Source organism: Ictidomys tridecemlineatus, chromosome 3, assembly GCF_052094955.1.
Source record: "Ictidomys tridecemlineatus isolate mIctTri1 chromosome 3, mIctTri1.hap1, whole genome shotgun sequence".
Lineage (NCBI taxonomy): Eukaryota > Metazoa > Chordata > Mammalia > Rodentia > Sciuridae > Ictidomys > Ictidomys tridecemlineatus.
In genome coordinates this window covers 152,039,304-152,061,751 of record NC_135479.1, presented here as the reverse complement: position 1 = coordinate 152,061,751, position 22,448 = coordinate 152,039,304, and the positions used below count along the sequence as shown (strand labels likewise).

The following is a 22,448-nucleotide window of genomic DNA, read 5'->3' as shown; positions in this document are numbered from 1 at the left end:
ATCCATCAATCACCAGGATTTGTGCCTGTCACTTATCCAAATTATTTCATGCACTGTGGGATGCTGCTTTTTTGTGGTGTTTTAATTGACACCACAATTTCCATAAGTCCTACATATATTGTGAGATAAGTACCCAGAAATCAACTGGACATCAAAATAGGAAGTATTATAGGCACATTCCATCTTGGAAGATGCAATCCTTAGAGAGATGGAAAGGATTTGGTTAGCAGTGCATGCTGGAATTGCCATATCCAATGTATTTTCTGGATTTAATGTATCAGAGATTCAGGTATGAATTTGGGCTGCTACTTTATTGATGGGAGCTGCCTTTGTTCGATATCTGAGCAGAAATGAGGAATTGGACTGTTATTTAGAGCTATGAGAAAAATGTATTTTATATTTCTTTATTTTACAAATTTCCTAAAATCAGGAAAATATTTAAGCAGTCAATTGGCAATGGTCCTACACTTTTCAATTGACAAAGCAATTTTATAATAATTTCTTGATTTCTGAAATAATGCTATAAGTTAGGTATGAGTGATGTTATTCCACAAAGGAAGATGCTAAGGCCCAGAGATGTTTAATGTCTTTCTTAGCTTCCATGAAGAGAACAGAAATCAGATGATCACACTTGAATCCAGATATCTTTCCATGAAGGTTCAAACTAACCATCACCAACAAAGACAAACAAAGGATCAAACCTAGGCCCACTAGAAACATTTGGAACCGAAACAGGATGAATGGTGGTGGATGTTATCTTTTAATTTAGTCTTCATATCAAGGAAAGATAATCCTGTGATAAGAATGATTTGGAGAGGTGAAACACATTGAAAAAATGAGGAAATTGTGAAACAAAGTGTTGTGGATTTTGTTGTTGTTATCAGTAGTGGCATTTATTGTTTTTAATTACCTAAATGGCATATATGACATGATACTTAATCTTAAATTTATGACACTCTTTAATTGTTAGCTGGATGTCATGGCACATACCTGCAATTCCAGCTACTCTGGAGGCTGAGGTAGGAGGATTGCAAGTTCAAGGCCAGCCTGGGCATTTTATAGCTCAATGGTAGAGTGCCCTTGGGTTCAATTCTCATACCACAAACAAACAAACAAACAAACAAAAAACCCAACCAAACAAACTAAAATAATTGTTTATTGTTTCTTATTTACTCCTGTGGCTTTAAAATTTTTATATTAAATTTTTTCTTGCTACTATGCTACCTCTATATCCACAATCAGAAGCTATCATACTCCCCTATTGGTTTTGCTGGAACACCTGTAATTAACTCCCAGCACTGTCTGCCTTATTTAAATTGCAAACCCATAGGGAATGCACTGGGACTAATTACCCATTCTGCAGCCTACCTTGAATAGACTTTCATAACACTAAGCCTGACTTTGTCCCACTCTCTGCCTACTTTTATACTATGCCTTCTTGTCAGTATAGCACTCTGTACTTTGCTGATAAGGTAAGGCTATAGCAGAACAGGTGAGCATGTAGCTTTATCTGTGGAGGGCACATATGTTCATCTCTCCACTTTACCTCCTTAGTGTCTGACTTCCTGCTCCTTAGCTTTGCAAACCTAGTCTGAACATTTACTTGCCTGAAGCCAGTAGCAGATGAAACTCATTAGGTCGTGCCAGTGCTATTCCTGATCTTCACCCCAAACCTCAGGAAACAAAGCCAGGCATGACATCCTCAGCTTTTATCTTCCTCTGTTTGCCTAGGCCTAGAAAGTTGCAGATAGGATGCATCTAAAATTGGAGTTTAGGAGGAATACTTTTTCAAAGGGTTTTTACTGGGCAGGAAATGCCACATCTGAAAGAGTAGCAGTGTGTTCCTATAGCTAGAACAGATGTCTGAACTGATTTAAAACCAGCATGAAAGATAACCAAACTTTTGGATTATGAATTCATAGCATAGAAAAAAGAGTTGGCAATTATTCAGATTGTGTATTCATTGTAAGGAATCAATTAACCATAGAAAATTCAGGATATTTTGGACTGGGTATGTTGAGTAACCAATAGCATAGCTGAATCACAGTCATCATTATTTCTATTATTTAAACATATAACTGCATTTACAACTTCTTAAATGTTAGATGAAAAACCTAGGGCTCAAGGTTTGGTCAGTAGGAATAAGCCTTTGCAGTTGGCACCCCGAGGCCCAGCTTCTTTTCCTGGCACAGAGCTAAAATGGCACATAGAACTTTCATCAGCATTAGTGTGTTGCTCATTTAGAATTTAGGCAACACAGTGAGCAGCAATTATCAGCCAAATAGCTGGGAAGTGAAAATGACCTAGTAATCAGGGTAAACATACATTATGCTATCATATTCTAATGCATAAATATTAGAGAGAAAAAAGACAGAACATGGACATATAGAATCTTTCCTTTAAAGGCTTGTATGAAGGCAAGTGTTGTTCTGGGCTCTCTTAAATGGTTTTTGGATGACAGCTCCTAAACATGCTGATTTGGTAAATAGTAGGTCATTGTCATCATTTGTTCACTTACAGGTACCATGACCAAAAAAGGCATTGCCCTGAATTTTATTAATCCTAAACTTGGCTCCTGATGACCAGGAGACATATGGAGAGATGATAGCAGCTTGGTGGGAGTTTAGACATTATAAACTTTGCACAGCCAGTTAGTTGCTTTAGCTGCTTATTGCAACCCAATTGAATGTTAATACTACAGAACCTTTTTTCCTTTATTAAGCTTGGAAAATATTAAAAGCTGCCTATGTCATTTTATTCCAAGCAAATTGGGTGGGGATAATATCAATGTTGCAAAATGGTGCTACACTGAGCACCTGTATTACATGCTGTGCTACATAAGGACAGAGAAGAATAGGCAGAATATTTATCTTTGAAATTTATATTGATGCAATATACTGGAAAAATTAGGCTAACTGATGGGAAAAGTTCATTGGAAAGGTTCTAAGCAGCAGGCACCCTTGATTTCTCACTTTTTCTATTAGCAGCTAACACACTTGAAGAGAATAGATCTAAAAATGCCTTGATAGCAAAAGAGAAAGTGGGTGATGCTTATAGAGGGTATTTACTGTTTTGGAGGCACCCAATATTTTTTTTCACATTCTTTAAATCTTCTTAATATCTGAGGATTAGATATAGGTGCAGTTTCGGTGGACTCGTGAATTCACTTACCTATTTGACCTTTATAGCCTGAAGTTTCTTTCTGCCTGATTGCCTTTCTTACTGTTCCAGGACAGCCAAAGTAGTGAACATGTGCACTAAACTTGACTAATTACTCTCATGTCAAAAAGAGAGCCCACTAATCCCAACATAAGACCTCTATTGAGATTCTGCTGAGAACATTGGGAGCCACCTGGTTCTTGACTATTTGTTTATGATCATGTGTATTCTCCAGTTGCCTCCACAAAATACAGTTCTGCTCAGATTAACCATTTTAATTTTATCTAAAAGGCTGAGAATGACTATTTCTAGTAAAATCTGAGTATCAGAGGGATAATCACATCTGGAGTGAGTCCTCAGAAGTAACAGGGTATGCAATAACATCTGAATATGCAATAACATCCAGACTCTCAATCACAGGGATAATATTAATTTCTTAAAATGATGGTTCTTGCCCATGTTTCTAGATCTTTCTCTACTATATCTTGCCACAGCTTAATTAATTAGAATAGAAATGAGCCACATGTATTTTTGGGTCCAAGCAAGAACCAATAAACATAAGACAAAATTACTAGTGGGATCTTCAATCAGTCTATACCTAAACACTGTCTGTACTCAGTAGTCAAGATTGCAAAGAAAACTGCACTCATGGTGCCCAGAGAGAATGGTTTTCCTTGCCATCTCAGCAGCAGCCAGGCAGCATTTCATATTTTTTTTGTCTCTACAGAAGACTAAAATCAAAACATGTGTTAACTAAGATGTACAAATAATTTGTCTTTGCTGCTACAAGGGAAACAAACATAAGGTATAGTTTCTGCCCATAGAGAGCACATAACCTTTTTTGCAGAGGTTACCTGAAAAACAGACTTGATGTTCTGTGAGAAAGAAGTTTAATCTTCAAGCTAGAGAGAGAAGGAAAGATTTGGTGGAGAAAAGTTCCTTAAGAATTACTGTGTAAGTTGAATAACCAGATGATTTCACAGGATTTCATAGCCCAGGCTAGACCTCCATGGAGTCTCTGCTTTCTACAGCCAGTAGAGCAGCTGACTTTACCTAGGATGGCCTCTTTTAAAGAGGACTTAGGATGGTGATGACTCAGTGATGTCAGCTGTGTGTGTGTGTGTGTGTGTGTGTGTGTGTGTGTGTGTGTATGTGTGGGGTGTAAGGGATTGGGAAAGAGAAGAGTTTTGTGTTTTCTACTTTCCCTGAGTGTCCTTGAAAGCAGCAGTGGGAGTCAGAGTGTATCACAAAGCAATTTCTTTCCTCAAATTGTAAATTCCTGCAAGGAAGAAATTTGTGCAAAATCAATGGGGATACCCAAATAGCAAAACCATGTTTGAGTGGGAGCTCAGGGGATGCATACCCTTCCATCCTCTTGCTCTCTTATTGTGGACAAACACATCTGAATTGTTTTGGAATAGATCATTTCCCAGAAGGTTTCATCCCAGACACCTTTTAGGTCTTGCATGTAGCTAAGTTATACTAGATTTATTATATTTACTTGCTCTTATTCTGTGAAATTAGAAAGCAGTAGAACTGGTATTTCTAGGTTTCCATTCTGAGGTAACATGTGAAAGAATTAGGGTTCATTATATCATTTAACCCAATTACTACCTTTATTACGATAAAATATAGGAGACAGAAACTATTCTTCATTTTTGTTTTCAAACGGGGGAAAATGGTGGAAGTTTCCAAATATAATTCTTAATGTCAGAGTTGGAATGGGAAGTCTAGTCTTCTAACTTCAGAACAGCTTGATTCACTAGGGCATGTTGCCTCCCTTTGAGCATAAAATAAAAATAGCCCAACTTAATCAAACTATGTTTGCCAAGTTCCAGTCTATAGGGAACTTTTATTTTCATAGCCAAGAGTAACACACACTTTATACTAGGCAATTTTAATGGCAGTATTGGGACAACCTATACTCTAGCCTCACAAATGGAATTAAAAAGCCCATGGGTGTATTTACCTATTAAGAATGGTGTTAGAGTACGAGAGCAGTCCACACTAGAAAATAAATGCAAGGTCCCTTCACCCAGTTGGGAAAATCTCTTGTTCAGTTCTGAAACAAATATCATTTGTAATGCTTTCCCTTCCCTGCTGGACTTTTTAAGTTAGGTAAATTATAACTCCTATAAGGCAAGACCTATATCTTATCTCTGTCTCTCAGAAATAGTCGTTGAATGGGTGAAAAGGTGAATGAGTAAATTAATAAATATTTTTAAGGCAAAAATGAAAAAGCCAAACCACACAATCAGTTTGAATCCAAAAATAATGTAGTAAGTGTACATTGAGTGCCAAGCATTATTCTAGGAGATTTCTGTTTATTAGTTCATTAGTTATCAAAACAATTTTGTGAACTAGGTATTATTGTTAGCACTGTTTCACTGATGGGAAAAAGAGGTGGTACAATGTGATCATGATCTCAGAGCTAGTAAAGAGAGAAGGAACTGGAATCCAAAATTGGTGCTTTGATGATTTACGTACAGTCTGATACACAAAGAGCCATGGTAAATGCCAGTCAGATTATAAGTGACCTAACCAAAGCCTTTGAAATTGTCTGCCAAGTAGGTAGACCATTTTATTTTGACTATCTGTACAGTGTCACAAGAGCCTCAGCTTTCTTCCCCAGAGGAGGAACTGGCTTGATTTCACTCAGAATATGGGGGAAAATGTGTACAGAAATCAATAAATAAACAGTGTATAATCAAATTATAGAATTCCAGGGACAAGTTTGCAATATAGGCATTCCAAGTCACAGTTCTTAAAGAAAGGTTTATTTCACATTTTCTCTGGTAGTCCAAGTTGGCCAGCAATATAGGAGCCTCACACCAATGTGGGTTCATCATACAATACAACTTTTCTCCCTCCTTCCCTCCCTCCCTCCCTTCCTTCCTTCTTCTTCTTTTATTTTTCTGAATAGCTATTTGCCCTTGGCAGCAGGAGAGCCTCAGTTCTCAGTCTATCACTCTGACCTTGCAAGTCTTTCTTACCGCTAAGTAGTGGTAGGAGAGGCCTCTCCAAGGACTTCCTTTCATGCCAACTCAAGTAGATACTCTAATTTTGCCTCTCTCTTTCTCTTCCATTCACTTCATTCTAAATAAATACTGGGAAGAAGAGTCAAATAACCTAGAATTCAAAGTGAAAAGCATCCCCTTCTTTGCCTTCCTCATACCCCTGGTACTAAACCCTGCTTGTCCTAGAGCCTGGCTTTATTCTTTTAGGTGTGAGCTCTGAAGGAACAAAAGGCATTTCATACACAGAATTCTTATAACTAAGCAAGATACTTGGGAAAAAAAATATCTATCTGAAGTTTAACGTAATTTGTTTTTGTTTTAGAAAAATATGCTTTTTTCACTTTCTCATACTTTTATTGTCAATACAAATAAAAAAATTATCCTGAAAGCTACCAAGCCACCTCATTTGGCTCTCACAACTCTGATAAGGACCCAAATCCTAATAGAACTATCATTTCGTGATACATATGTGATAGTATGGTAAGGCACTAGGATCAAGGAGTGAAGGGTAACAGGAGAGCCATGAGGAAACAATCACTCTGAGACAAGCTGCAGTGTGTTGACTCTTTTCTAGTGTCCAATCACCTGTGGAGGTCATAGTCTAGATGAAAATCTGGACACTTTCTGTTTCTACCATTTTACAGTCTTGGGTTTAAAGACAGGGAATAGGATGGGCCCTCAGTTCTACTGTGACCACTTCCCAGAGAGCAACACACATTACATTTTGGTGCAATTGCAGAAATATGTGTGATCCTTTCTTCTGCTTCTAACTTGACAAGTGTGATTTGAAAATCTCTACAGAATTCTGCTCTGCTAAATATTCAAGAAGGTGTCTGACAGAGTGAAAGAAGGGAAATTAAGCAGAGACAAAAAGAGCCAGGTAAGAAAAATAAAACATACAGTTACTGGAATTTATAAAATACACAGATTTTATTGGATCTTATTGGGAAAAACAAACCTGCCATATGAATTATTAACATTTTACCATTATTTCTATCAAACTGTAATGTTTCAAGAAAAAAGGTTAGCAAGCTTATGACAGCATGATTCCTTTATAATTCCTTTAGTTTTATTTTATTTAAAACATTTTTTGGAGAGTTATTTGGAGAATGTATCCCTGTGTCCCTGTGAGAGGAAAACCCCACCCCTTTTATTATGGTGTGATGATTCTAGTCCAAATGCAATGAGTTTCTGGAAATGGCAAGTGAGACACTTGTTGCCATGGTGATTGTTAATAGTTCTGACTCAGATATAGTGTTGCTATAGCAACTGCGTTGAGGCCCTTGGGAGGTGGTGCAGTCTTTTTTTTTTTTTTTTTTTTAATCAGCAGAAAGAGGCTAGGAAGAACCATTTTAGTTGCTTCTGCTGCACTGCAGTGACGAAGCTTTCAAGGCTATTTCATCTAGATGAAAGATTGTCCTGTTCCTGCCCTGATGAAGCAGATATGTTATACCGCAGGATAAATATAGTCCCATATATCATAGTAGCAAGCACATTATCTGCCTTTTAATGAATTCTAATTTTCTGATTGTAATGGTTTCTAATAACACAGATAGTCTCAAGTGCATACATTGAAAAATCCTTAATGCAACTGGCAGTATGCTAGAAAACCAAAGGTCAAATACCAAATAGGCCCAAATCACTCAGGTGTAGACAGCTTCAGCTCATATACACCCCTGTAAAAGGGGGGGGGCACACATAGCTAACAAAGCATCTGGAAGATCTATTTGGATGGTCTTGGTTTAGTTCTCAGATTGTATGTTTGTATTCCATTTTACATATACCCAATTCTTAATATGGTGATTGGCATGCAGAAAGTCCTCAATCAATATTTGCTGAGGGCCATTACCAAGTAGGAATGACGCATCGAAATCCTTGCCAGCGTACCCCATGTTAAATGGACTTGCCTTGGAAATTTGCTGCGACCTTGCTTGTGTGTTTGAGAAAGGTGACCCTGCTCAATCACCAGGGTGGATCCAGGATTAGGGTGTATCTTGCAGGAAGTATCCCCGTCCTTGGCGTGACAATAGGAGTTTTAGGGAAGTTGGAGGTTGAAGATTATTCCTGCTGGGAGTAGGGCGTGCCTGCTGCCTGAGTTCCCGCTGAGTTCTCCCGCTGGAGAGAAAGTATTTAGGACTTGAATTGTGCCGGAGATTGGGATTGCCGCTGGACCTGTGTGGAGGCGGTGTGAGAGCGGGAATAAAGAATTGCTGTTTGAACCTACAAAGCTGTGTGGTGGCTCGTGATTCTGTGCCAAGCCAAGACATTGGCTTCAGGCAAATATTGCCAGTAAATAAATGAATCAACTTATCAGACAGTGGTTCTTATCTATTTATTTTTCTTTCTAAGACCATTCATTTAATTTTGTATACTTGTAAGGCCTTTACTATATTCTGTTATACTTAGAAATGAGTGTTTTAAGCCATCCATGCTCTCAAAAAACTGATAGGTTGGTGCAATTCTCTTATGTCAGGGTGACTTCCCATTTTCTAGTGTGAACTTTCCTACATCCTTTGAGCTTTCACTAAGGTGTATGGAGCAGCTGGAACGGAATTTAAATGTATCTCCTCTATGCAGCCTCTTCTGTAGTCAGTAGCTAGAGCAGCTCATTAAGACCATCCTTACCGCTAAACAGGAATTGTAAGTGACAGGAGAGATCCACTGGCTGAACTCTGATAAGGGCTTCTTCCATATTCAGTTCATTTTCAACTAACCTATTTTTGTTTCCTGTAGTGACTCATGGGCTAAGATATTTCCTCACCATAAAAAACATAAAGTTTCCTTGAAGGAGATCACAATGGCTTCTTCTTTGCACATTTCATTGGGCCTAGCATGGTGGTTCATTTAGTAAGAACCCTGTAAAACTAAGTTAAATAAAAGTAAATTAAGTGTTTTCTTCTGCAACTTATCTTTTGATTGGATTCCTTCTTCCTGTCTCTGAGGGCAACCCCTAGTTAATTAGAAAAAATTAACCCCTAGTTAATTAGGTGCTAATGTGGAGGGTGTGTATTTATGGGGGGATCCTCTTATGGTGGGAAGAAAGGAAGGCCTCTAGAGTAAGATGGAGCTTTGAAATTCTCTTTTATAACATGCCATTGAAGCAGCCCCTTATTCTTCCCATTTAAGAAACCATACCAGGATCTATGTATATAGTACATATTTGTGGAAAAATGGTTTTCTTATTCTGGAATCCATAAGTTTTATACACGGTTTGATGATTCCAGAAAGTCGTTTCAGTTTTCTTGTTTCTTGGTGTTCCCTGCATAGCTGGAAACTCTAACAAAATGTTGGCTATATGCTAATGAACAATCTAGCCCTCATTAGGCTAGTATGGAAGACAATTTCTTCCTTAAATAAAAATCCTTTTGCAACCAGTTTGCCAGAATGGTTCCCACGTTATTAGGCTGTGCTTAAAATGTGTGAAAATGAATGAAGCCTCTCACTTTCCACTTTCATATTTCATTTCTGCTTCTTCCTAATAAGTCCCTAAATTTTCAGGGACTTGGTATTAGGTTTATGTTCCTTTTCTCTATCTTTTTTCTTTCTTTCTTCTCCTTTTTACTTAATTGAGAAATTTTAAACATGAATGGAATATTTACTAGAAATATATATTTTTTAAAAGCTTCCTTTTAAATGGTGCTGATAAAACAATACCTTGAGAATGGCTCTTCATAAAGGTCTGGCTTGTCTTGCTCCAAAAACATCTATGAAGGTGAGAAAGAAAGTGAAAATACACAGTGACAACAAAAACAATGACTGATTTTGTATTCTTGTAAGGCCTTTACTATATACTGATTTTGTACACTTGTAAGGCCGTTACTGTATTCTGTTAATTATATATCTGTTATTCTTACTATATTCTGTTATTATATTCTGTCAATGGTTGAAGGAATATGAAGGGTTTTCCATTAACTACAGAATCTTTGGAAATAGATTGAAGAACACCATTAATGGCTTACTTTGATTATGCTCAACAGAAAGTCCTTAAGAAGACTATCCCTGCCCCCCATCTGTTCTGTGATTCATAAAAGCTGGCGGTTTCACATAAAATCTTGAGCATCTACCCCTCTACTCCTAACTGCTTCTTTCCAGGGTAGCAATCATACTGTCTTCTCCCCTTTGCTTTTTCTTGTTCACAGTCAAGACTACTTAATTTTTTTATTGTAGTAAAAACATATAACATAAAATTTACCATTTCAACTATTTTTAAGTGTTTAAGTATATTCATTGTTGTGAAGATCCCTCTTTTTATATCTAGTTAGAAACCTGTAACAACAGAAAAAAAGGAGGGACTAATGAGGAGGTGGTGGGACCTAAATGTTTCATTAAAGTGTAAATGTAGTTTCTACAAGTAAAATACCATTGAGAAAAGAGACAGAGAGAGTGGTTATAGTACATATAAACTCCAGACATGGAGTGGTGGTTATAGAACATATAAACTTCATTTTTTTTAAACCAAGAATTAAACTCTTGGGTATTTAACCACTGAGCTATATCCCTAGCACCCTTCCCCCTCCCACACACACACTTTTAAATTTATTTTTAAATTTTGAGACAGGGTCTTGCTAAGTTGCTTAGGGCCTCTCTAAGTTTCTGAGGCTGGCTTTCAACTTGCAATCTTCACCAGCCTCCTGCCTCAGCCTCCAGAGCAACTTAGATCATAGGCATGAGCCATCATGCCCAGATGACATCCATCTTTTCAGAATGTCAGAAAGCCAGGATGTGGGCATTTTCATTCCCAGAGAAATTCATATAAATTCACTGAAACAGTTGTAGACATCTCTCCAAATCAATCATATATCTGGGAAGAAAATTCAGCCAGTGCTTGACTGTATAGGGAGTGCAAGCCAACATAGTGACTATGAATAAATGCTCAGAGCAAAGAAAGTAAAAATATGGTGAAGGCTTAAAAGTCATATTTTTGCAAGTGGCTTAGCAAAATCTATAAGAAAATTTTAGAACACTGACTTTTCTAAGAGAATATAACAATACTTCTAAGAAAGAAAGCAGAAATCTGAAAGCATTTTAAGGTAGGACGCAAAAGCAGAGGAATGAGAGAAATACTTATTATATGTTTTACTCAGCATTTAGCCCTGTGGACTTGTACAAACCATGTAAGCCTAGAAAGCTATTGAACATTAACATATATACATGCATATAAATCAAGACACTTTGCACTTACTTGTGAACTAAGACTTTGTTAATGACACAGATAGTTCAAGTTCTGGATAGTCCAAAAGAGGAAAGATCACTGTTGTATGGAATTATTAGAGAGATCTGGAATGATTTGGCTCAGTAGGAAAGTGAGAATAAAATTCCAGAAAGGGAGAGTGGCATGAGCAGAAGCTTTTATTTGTTTTGGGAAAATGGCATCCTCTTCAAACTGTCCTCAGATAATCTTATTCTCACAATCTGTTTCAATTATTTGTTAACATTTCAAAATCTGACACTACATTCTGCCCACTGTTGTCTTATCCAGGGTTCTTCTGATCTTTTTAGATTTGGTGTGGTTTATTTACCCATTTCCTGCTCACGGATTTCTCTCAGGCAAGAATATAAAACATTGAGTGTCTCATGAACACATTAACTTTTCTAACTTGAGTCAGATCAGGCATTTTGGGGGTAATCTCCTCTCATAAGTTTATGAAGTAGTCAGGGTTAATGATAATCATCCTATTTCACAGGCAGCCATGCTAAAATGTTAAAGGACTTCCCCAGTCTTTTGCTTCTATTGTGCAAGAAAACGTAAGAGTCTAGATTTAAATCCAGGTTTTGCCTTTTGATAATACAAGTGATTGAGCACCAACAGTAAGGGAAGAGAAAGGTGGTGGAAATTGGTAAATGAAGATGTTTTATCTATTTTGAGGTGGGGGTCCTGGGGATTGAACCCAGAGTTTCTTAACCATTAAGATATTTTTCCAGCCCTTTTGATTTCCTCCCCAGCCTTTTTAGTTTTGTTTTTTGTTTTTTTATTTTGGGACAGTGTCTCACTAAGTTGCTTAGGGCCTGACTAAATTGTTGAGGCTGGCTTTGAACTTGTGATCCTCCTGCCTAAGCCTCCGGACAATAGGATTATAGGCATGTGCCACTGTGCCCATTCCTCTAACTATTTTTTTTTAAGATGGTGAAGTTGTAAGACTGTAAATTTTTTGAAGGGACTTGACTTTCTTCCCCTTAAAGACACAGAAATATCTACTCTAATTAGTTATTTGACTGTAGGTAAAGGATGTTAACATCAGTGTGTCCTTTATGAGGAAGAAAGATGAAGGTACACAAACTCTGAGGCTAGTGAGAAGGGAGACTCAGTCTGGACAGATGCTGGGAACATTCACTATGGAGAACAAGAAATATGAGGTATAAAGTATGTGATTTAGCAAATTAATTACAGGTAAGTTGAAGAGAGACAAAAGCAAAGACCCAAGAAAGAAGAAAAGCAGAAGGGATAGTGATTCAGGGGTGAATATAATAGCAGCAGGACGCATTCCAGAAAGAGAATGTCATATATCCAGTGCAGGTTTGGTAAGCACAGTTACAGCATCGGACTGCCAAGAAAACCACCTCTATTCACTTTCAAGGCAGGCCAGTATGCACCGTATTGCTACTTTCAACAGTGTTTCTGGTCATGGCATATATAAGGTGGTAGTAGCTGCATCTTATTGATAATATAGAACTTCTATGGGCAAGAAGGCACTGGGATGACTGGAGGGATGGTTGGTGATATGAATTTTCCACATAACAGTATAGTAAACCTGATCTAATAATCTGATGTGATACATGTCAATTTATTTCATGTACCATGTAGGTATATTTTTATTGCTTCAATCTTGTCATCCTTTCCTTAATGCCACTGGCATTATATCAGAAAACCAAAGTCAAACACATAATATACCAAAATCATTAAGATGTAGACTACTCTGTAGCTTTAGGGATAATTTTGTGTTCTTTGTATGCCATGCACTTTCATATGCTTTTGATTTTTTTTTCTAATCTGTAATTTTGTTAACTCTATTGGTCTCTCCCTTTCTAAGGTGTAAAGAGGACTTATATGTAGGAGTGTGTTGTGGTTTGGATATGAGGTGTCCCCCAAAATTCCTGTGTTAATGCAGAAATATTCAGAGGTGAAATGATCAAATTATGAGAGCTGTAACCTAATCAGACCTTCTTAGTTTGAATGACTAACAAGGTGGTAACTGCAGACAGGTGGGGTATAGCTAGAGGAGGTAGGTCACTGGGGACGTACCTTAGAAGGATTCATCTTCCCTGCAGTCCCTTCCCCTTGCTCTTTGTTTTCTGGCTGCCATGAAGCGAACAGCTTTCCTCTACTGCACCTTTCAGCCATGATACTCCACCTCACTTTGGGCCCAGAGAAATGCAGTGGGCCCACCATGGACTAAATTTCTGAAACCATGAGCCAAAATAGTCTTTCCCTCCTTTAAGTTGTTCTTGTCAAGTATTTTGGTCACAGGGACACAAAGATGGCCAACACAGGGTATAAACTAGGGTCTTGTAAGTAAGAAGAATCATGGTTATTATTTATTCATTACCTGTGCAAATTTGTAGAGTTGAACTTGGCCACATTTTAAAAGAAAACAGTTAAAAAATAACAAGAATTTTAATTTTGTTTTGTTTTATCTGGAGAATTATTATTCAAGCTGCAGGAACTCACATTATTGACAGAATTTTAGAGTTGGAGAGAACAAGACTGACTTTTCAGGCTTATCTCGTATTCCACCTTTCATGATCTGTTCCATGCCAGAAATATAATTCTGAACCCAAGAAGCACTTGGTAACTTGCTCATTATTTAAACGTGATTTGGATATACATAATAAAATGTCCAGTATTCCTTCTTTCTTTTCCACTGAATTAATGCTAATTGGCAGTCACTGTCAAGCTACTGGTTCTTTGCCTGACCTGCATTTTCTAGTTCTCTCTGATTTCTAGACCCTCAGCAGAGAGAGCCATCTTACCTGACAAGACATAAACCCATCTTCTTAAGGACTACTACACCTGCCTTTTTGTATTAGTTTCCTAGGACTGCCCTGACAAGGTAACACAAGCTGGGTGGCTTAAACAACAGAAACTTATCATTTCAGTCTGTATGCTAGAATTTCAAGATCAAAATATCAACAGGGTTGAGTCCTTCTAAGGGCTGCAAGAAAGACATCGCTCTCAATTAGCTCTTGGTAGCTCTATAGCAACCTTTGGTGTTTCTTGCTATGTAGAAGCATCACTTAATCTCTGCCTTCATCATCATCATCTCCTTGTGTACATCTACATGTCTTTTGTTCATGGACACAACAGCTACATCAGATTAGAATTCTTGCTAATTACACTTAACTTGACTGCCTCTGTAAAGACACTGTATCCAAAAAGGGCTACATCGTGGGGTATCAAGGGCTAGAACTCAACATATAAAATTTTGGGAGACACAAGCCAAACCGTAACAAGAATACAGATTTTCTGCATCATAAAACACAAGAAGACAATATATATATTTAAAATTTATGTTGAAGTCAGTTTTTTAACTTTGATGTCTTCATTGGGACTTTCTCTTTCTTAGTAATCTATTTTCTTTCAATTCTAATTATCTCCTTCAAAGAATTTTTTCCTTATGTTTTTCTTGCTTCTACTTTTAAAAAATTGTGTATATTTATGCTCCTTTTATTCAAGAGAAGGGTTACTATCTCTTTGAACCAGTGGTTATCAATCATGAAAGTAAAGTAACCCAGTCCCAGGATTATAAGTTGTGTTCAGATCATTTCTTTCTTTTTTTTTTTTATTGATTGTTCAAAACATTACAGAGCTCTTGATAAATCATCTTTCATACATTTGACTCCATTGGGTTTTGAACTCCCATTTCTACCCCAAATACAGATTGCAGAATCACATCTGTTACATACTCACATTTTTACATAATGGCATATTAGTGACTGTTGTAATCTGCTACCTTTCCTATCCCCTACTATCCCCCATTTATTTCTTATAATAAGTAAAATACTCAATTTTGTGAATGATTTGTACTTTTAAGAATAACTACTTCCTAGTCACTCCATTCATTTGGATTCTCATATGCTCTCTGAAGAAAGGGTAGTTATAGCTAGTATAAGGGAATTTGTGTGAAATGGGGAGACTAATTACAAAAAAAAAGTATGAGCTTATTTCTCAATACCTCTCTGTGTATTGTTTGAAGTAATATTACATTATTAAACTTGAAACATTTATATATCTGCACCCAAAGGAGTGTTCCACACCCACAATGTGTGTCAAGGCAGAAAAATGGATGAGAGTTACTACTCCAGAGTCATCAAGTTATTGGGTTCCAGAGACCTTCCCTTGGGAGGTAAAGAATAATTTATTTTTATTTTAGACCTGTTCTATTCAAGTTAAAATCAAATATTTTATACATATTCCTACATATGACAAAGCTAATTTTGTTACATTTGACAAAATTTAATTGGCTGGTTTTACCTTCATACTTTGGTATCCAGTCAATCTTTGAGTATTAATAAGCTTCAATTTTCTCACCACATTTAAATATTAATAATAAGTTTACATGAATAACACCAATACTGGGCAGAAAGGTTTTGGTTTTAGTATGGTGAGGAAACTAAAGATTTACATTTTGGCCAATCACTTAGGCTTCAATTTCTTTAACTGTGAGTGATGGTGAGTAATGGTGTTCACACTCTATCAGTAGCTGCCTATCATCATTTATAAGTTTTGAAGGAAAATTTTTTTTAAATTAAAATCATGATTTTTATACTAAAGATGAAAACATATTTTATTTAATTCATTAATTATTGAGGAAACTAGTAAGATGTGATAACTAGTTCCCAAGATGAGTCAAACAACACATGCATATAGGCAATAAGAAAATGTTTAGTATGAAGACATGCAAAAATTTGTCAGTATCCTCAAGACATATTTCACCAGAAAAATATAGTTTGCTTTTTTATAGTCAAGAATGATTTGCATTACTATATGTATTCTATAATTTACAAATATGTAAAATACTTCAAAGGCAATAAAAGGTACAGGTTTCTTTGAATGAAATAACCTGTGAGGAGGTATGAACAGAATAGCCAGCAGTCTGTTCTTGTGATTTAAAAATGCTTTACAATTTTTCTGGTTTAAATACTGAGTTCTTTGTTTTGAAAAAAAGTTCTAGAGAATCTCAATTCATAATAAATATGAAAAGTGGAGTTTCTTTGGTGAAAATGAGTATAGGGTTTGACTAAGCTAACTTCTTACTCTTTCTCTTGAATTAGACTGAACCAGAGTTTTTGAATACCTGTGTAAATCAGTTTGGAAAACTTTAAATGATTTCTGTAACTACCGATTGGCTTTACCTTCAGTCTTTCAACTTTCCTCCATACCTTGAGGAAAATGGGTGCTACTATATCTCCTCACTCTACTCACTCTCTGCTTCTCTCTCTCTCTCTCTCACAACCCCCTCCCACATACACATATACTCTACTATAACCAAAAAGCAAAAATAAATATCCCTTTCATTATATATATATATATGTATATATATATATATATATATATATATATATATACATATATATATATATATGTCTTTACAATTTATAATTCCAAAGCTGTTTACAACTGTAGGATTTTCTAGATCTGAATTGCATAGAAAAATTACAAACTACTTAAAAAATACTTCCCCATCCACTAAACTTGCACCCAAATAACCTTAGAGTACTCTTGAAGATAAAATATAAATGTATTGGTTGAATTTTAATATGATCCCTCTTTATCATTAATGTATTCAGTTTATTTTCTTAGTTTTGAAAAACAAGGCCATATTTTTAAATGCCTCCAGGCATATGTACCAAAATATCTTTATAAATTCTGCAATCATATTTCCATGTTTTATTTCTATTTCAATTTGTATGAATCTTAAAAGTATTTTGTCATTTGAAGACTATGAAGGGCTTCCTTCAAAAATAGCATACTGTTTTCTTACCACCCACTCTGGCCTGAAATCTTTTCCCCTCTATCCTGTCATAGACTTGATGGTACCCTTGCCTCAACCATGGTCCTGGAAGGACACCTGTGGAATTCTTGTCTTAGTAGCAAGAGTGATTTCATTTGTTAAAATGTGGGTCCTCTACTAGTAACTTCCATTTATGATCCAGTATCTTATTGTCCCTGCTTCTTGGAATGGGATTTGGTTCTTTATGCTTGCTGTTTGTTCTCACTACTATATCTTCCATAGCTTTGACCTATAGCATCTGTCTGTTCAACTGATCTCCTGCACTTGACCTTTTGACTGCCAGAACCCAAGATGATTTTCCCTAGCACACATTCTCATTCTCTCTCTCTCTCTCTCTCTCTCTCTCTCTCTCTCTCTCTTACTTACTTATGTTAAGAATACCTCTATATCTTCTACTCTTGTGTCATTTTGGTTATTATTTCTTGTTCTACCCTTTTGCTACCGGACAGGGTAGAACCTAACCATCTCTCCATTGTATCATAACGGGGTTTTAAAAGATCAAGATATTGAAATAATCTTCAATGTCACTCAGCAGAATCCTAAAGACTAGTTTCCTTGTCCTGGGACTGTCATACTTCTCCCCTTTCCTTCATGGCAATATAGAGTATTTTCATGAGACAAAACTTTAAATAGCATCATATCTTTTTTTAGTCCTACTGGTTCCACTGTTTGGGAAGTTCTCTGTTTTCTCCTCCTTCTACAACCTTTTTGTTGACTAAGGCTGAGGCTTAGATAAAAGGTACAAACTGATCAAACAACCAACCTTTGCCAAGTAAAGACTACCTGTTAGCTCTTGTGCTCAATGTTTTGAAAATCTTATTTATTCTGCATAGTATTCTTCTGAAGGAGATAGTATCATTAGCCCCACTTTATAGGTGAGGAAAGAATGAGTAAGTTGCCAAGGTCATCCAGCTGACAATCTTTGAAACCAGGATTTAAATTTGGCTTCCTGACTCTAAAGCTCAGCGTGCTCTGTACCTCCCAGGATAAAAAACTAACACCACAATCTAATACAGACCATCCCAATTTATGATGATTTGACTTATTAATTTTTCAACTTTACTATGGTGACAAAATATACATTGAGCCAAGCATGCTGGTGCACACTTGTAATCCCAGGGATTTGGGAGGCTAAATCAGAAAGATTGTAAATTTGAGGTCTGACTAGACAATTTAGTGACCCTATCTTAAAAATTTAAAAAATACAAAGGGCTAGAGATGTAGTTCAGTGGTAGAGTGTCCCTGGGTTCAAGCCCCAGTACTGAAAAAAAGAAAAAGATACACTGAGTGGAAAAATATACTTCAATTTTTGAAATTTGATCTTTTCCCATCCTCACAATATATAATATCAGTATAGTAGACAGCAGCAACAAGCTACAGCTCCCAGTCAGCCACACAATGCCAAAGGTAAGCTACCAAAATCCTATAGTACACTGTATTATTAACCTCTGATGTTCAGTTAGGTGTACTAAAGGCATCTTTAAAGAAGCATCAGAAAGTAGTGGCAAAGGCACAGGTCAGCAGATAGGGAGGCTCAGGCTTTAATTCCAGCTATTAGATAAGAAACTCTCGGGGCTTCTATTTTCACATTTGTAAAATTAGATTGTTTGGTAGATTGTCTCTAAGACTTCCTCCAAAAATATAACTGCATCCTGAGGGGTCTAAAAAACAGTCAGTATGAACAGTCTCTGCAGTTCAATGGGGGCTGCGACAGCACTGTACATGGGTTAGGCTTATTTCGTGAGGTTAATTATGCAAGTCAGACCAGCTCGCTTACTTTGTCCTTTCTTGTTCTGTGTCAGGCAACTACTGAGTGAGTCAATTGAGAACCCGGCAAGTATGGGCAGCAGAGTTATTACCTATGACTGTTGTCACCAAAGTGGCAGGTCAGATCACCAAATGGAAAGTCAAATGCAGTCTACCTTAGAGCCAGTCCCTTAGCAAAGAAAAGTCATTGCAACCCAGTAATCACTGGATTGGGGTTTTATGGAAAAGGGGGGAGGTTAAGAAGAATATACATGGAAGCTGCTTTACTTTCAGTGAAATCATACAATTTCAAGCTGGAAATCTGGAAAAAATGCTGTAAAGATTCTTTGGAACATGACTTGAAGAAATGAGTTTGGTCTGGGTATTGTTGGAGGGCCATGAACAGTAAATAGACCATGATGTGTGGTAACCACAAATAAGGATGTCAGGGTATCTGTTATTTTGTCTGGCTGGCTCTCCTTCCTTTTGGAATCTGTTCCACAACCATGCCAAGTGATTCTGATATGACTATCTCTTCTGCCACAGGGGTAGGCAGATTACTCAGGTGCCTAGAATATCTCATTCACTAGGGTCCATATACTGATTAATAAGAGATAGATATTAAATAAGTAGAGGTAATTAGTGCCCTTCAGCAGGGAACAACTTTTGTGGCATGAAAAGAGAGAGGATCTTGTTTTGAGTTTATAATCTAAAGATCCTTGCAAAAGGGGAGCAACAAGCAACAAGTGGGCAACACTACTTGGAAAGAATAAGCCAACATTAGAGGAAATAAGGGCAAGAGAGAGCCACACAGGGCTAAGGGCATTATTTAAATACTCAGCTCCTGATTTGCCTGAAAACAGGAAATATCAAGAATTTTCAGATTCATACATCAATAAATACCTCTTCCCCTTTTATATACATTTATTAAGGTTTAATTTATGTGCAATAAAATTCACTGTGTTTAGGTGACAAGCCCCATGCACTGTGTGGTCAAAGCACAAAAGTTGTGCAATCACCACCACAATCAATATAGATGATTTTATCACATCAGAAAGCTCCCTCATGTTCCTTTGTTATCAGCCCTTTCTATATCATCTATACCATCTGCAGGCAAAAAGTTCTGTTTTGCTATCCCTATTGTTTTGCCTTGTTATGAATGTCAGTTATGAATGTCATAAAATAGGTAGCCTTGTGAATATAGCTTCTTTCACTTAGCTTAATGCTTTTGAGATTGTTACAAAATATCAGTATTTTGTTCATTTTTGTTGCTAAGTAGTATTTCATTGTATGCATACATCACAGTTTGTTTATCCATTCATCAGAATTCATTGCAGATTTGGTAATTATTGGTGATTATGCCAAAAGTTAAAAGAAATAATTGCATACATTTTTTTTAGAGATACTTTTATTTCTCTTGGGTAGTCAAAGAGTAGGATTGTTAAATTGTACAGTAAATATATTTTTAATGTTATAAGAATCTTCCAAAGGTTATTCACACATGACTGTATTATTTTGCATACTCAACAGTGATGAGAACTCCCATTACTTGGCTTTCTCAATAGCATTTGATATTTTTTAGAAAACATGAATAATTTTAATAGGTGTGCAGTGGTATCTCATTGTAGTTTCAATGAAAAATAATGCTAAGCATCTTTTCATCTCCTTATTTATCATATCCATATCTTTAGTAAAGATCAAATCTTTTGCTTGTTTTTTTATTGTGTTGTTTGTTTTCCTGTTATTTCACTAGAATATTTTACATATTCTAGATACTAGTCCCTTATAAAATTTACACTTTGCAAATATTTACTCTCAGTCTGTGACTTGATTTTTCATTTTCTTAGCACAGTCTCTCAAAGAGAGAACTTTTTTAATTTTGAAGAAGTTTACCTCATTTTTTTTTATAGTTTATGCTTTTGGTGTCCAATCTAATTTTGTTGTTGTTAAATTCAAGGGGAAGAATTTCTTATATTTTCCTTGTAGTTTTAGATTTTACAAATAGAACTATAATCAATTTGGGGTTAATTCTTTTATACAGTGCTTCTCCTTTTAAAGATGATTTAAATTGAGTTTCTGTCCCTGGCAACCAGTTTTGACAAAAACAGATTGGGTCCTTCACAAATATCGAATAAAAACATTTCAAGAAAGACCTTGTCTAGTGGATATGTATTTCTAGATTATATGTCAATTCTTTTTCCAGTTAATTTAACTTCAATGAATATCCTATTGAGATTTATTTATTTGACTTTAACAAAGTGAATTTTTTACTGGAAGAATAAATGAGAAAGAACAATAATGAATATTTTTAAATTATTCAGAATAGAGATGCTTAAACTATAAGATATTAGAACATAAAACACAAAGTAGACTGCAATAATCAAGTCGGTGTGATGGTAGGGATCAATAGACAGAGTAGGGGAAGAGAATGGAAAACCTAGATGTAGGCTAGCATGTTTTATGTCACTGTAAAATAATTTTAAGAAGAATTATCTAATGGATAGTGCTGATAAAATAGCTAAAAAACAAGTTGAAGTCTATCCTTACCTAATATCAATTTTCTAGGTAAATTAGATTAAAATCTGAAAAATGAAAATAAAGAAGGCAAGTGGCAGTCTTGAGCTATGCCTTCTTTATCTTTTCCCAAACCAGTTTTTCTCTTTTGGGGTTATTTAAATGGATTACATAATTGCCCATATTGTTTGCATTGCAATTTATTTTTCCAAGATTGAGCAAAAATATAGATAATACTGGTCTTCTTTGTTGAAAGTAGAAGTACTGGGTTTGGATGTTCAAATTTATTATTAATTTTTTGTTGTTTTTTATGGAAGCATTTGTATGCAGGCAAGATTTGTGAAAATATTTTTTTCCAGCAAATTAAATATGACTTTTAATATATCCTGGAGGGATTATTTTACAACTGACTGTGAGGGTGTGAGGTCTGCAGGCAAGGTAGACGGCCTGGGTTGGCTGCAATGCCTCCTGTGAGGTGAAGTCACATTTTTCCTCTCTTCATGGATGGTCCAGCATGGGGGATTAATGTTTACCTTGATTTAATATCTTATCAGAAGCATGACATCCACAGCAGTCTGGCTGGTGCAGGATTAAATGAAGCATGGCTGTTTCTTCAAGAGAAACTTAAACCTAAAGCCTTTAGCCCTGGAGTGGAGGGCCAGGAGATGAAGAGAGAACAAAAATCTATCAACTTCCAATGTTAGTTCTGAAAAATTTAACCTGTTCACCACAGGCACAATTTAGGGGCAGGGATGAGGTTCCTACACAAGAAATCTAGGGGTTATTCTCAAGTAGAAAGTACTATGGAGATCTCAGGGAATCTGCTCTAGGTGTTGCCCTAGGGCCTCAGCTTCCCCTGGATCACGTCCACTTCACACCAACTGACCTTCAAACAAAGGGACAAGTTTTGTCTTTGAGGGAGAAAGAAAAGGACATTATTTTCAGAGTTTGGAAATTGAATCCAAAGCCTTGTCAGGACAAATTTTCCCAGAGCAGCATATTC

General features: G+C 36.3%; 1 long non-coding RNA gene across 7 annotated transcripts in view; it reads left to right on the top strand.

The window, feature by feature from the left end:
• The window catches only part of LOC120884475 (uncharacterized), a 240,074-nt gene that overhangs the window by 31,767 nt on the left and 185,859 nt on the right, over nucleotides 1-22,448 (top strand). The window contains exon 4 of one of the 7 annotated variants that reach the window (XR_013436866.1): nucleotides 6,978-7,056. The exons of the other annotated variants lie outside the window; for them this stretch is intronic. This is a non-coding gene — a long non-coding RNA (uncharacterized LOC120884475). The remainder of the gene's footprint in view (nucleotides 1-6,977; nucleotides 7,057-22,448) is intronic. 7 annotated transcript variants of the gene reach the window in all.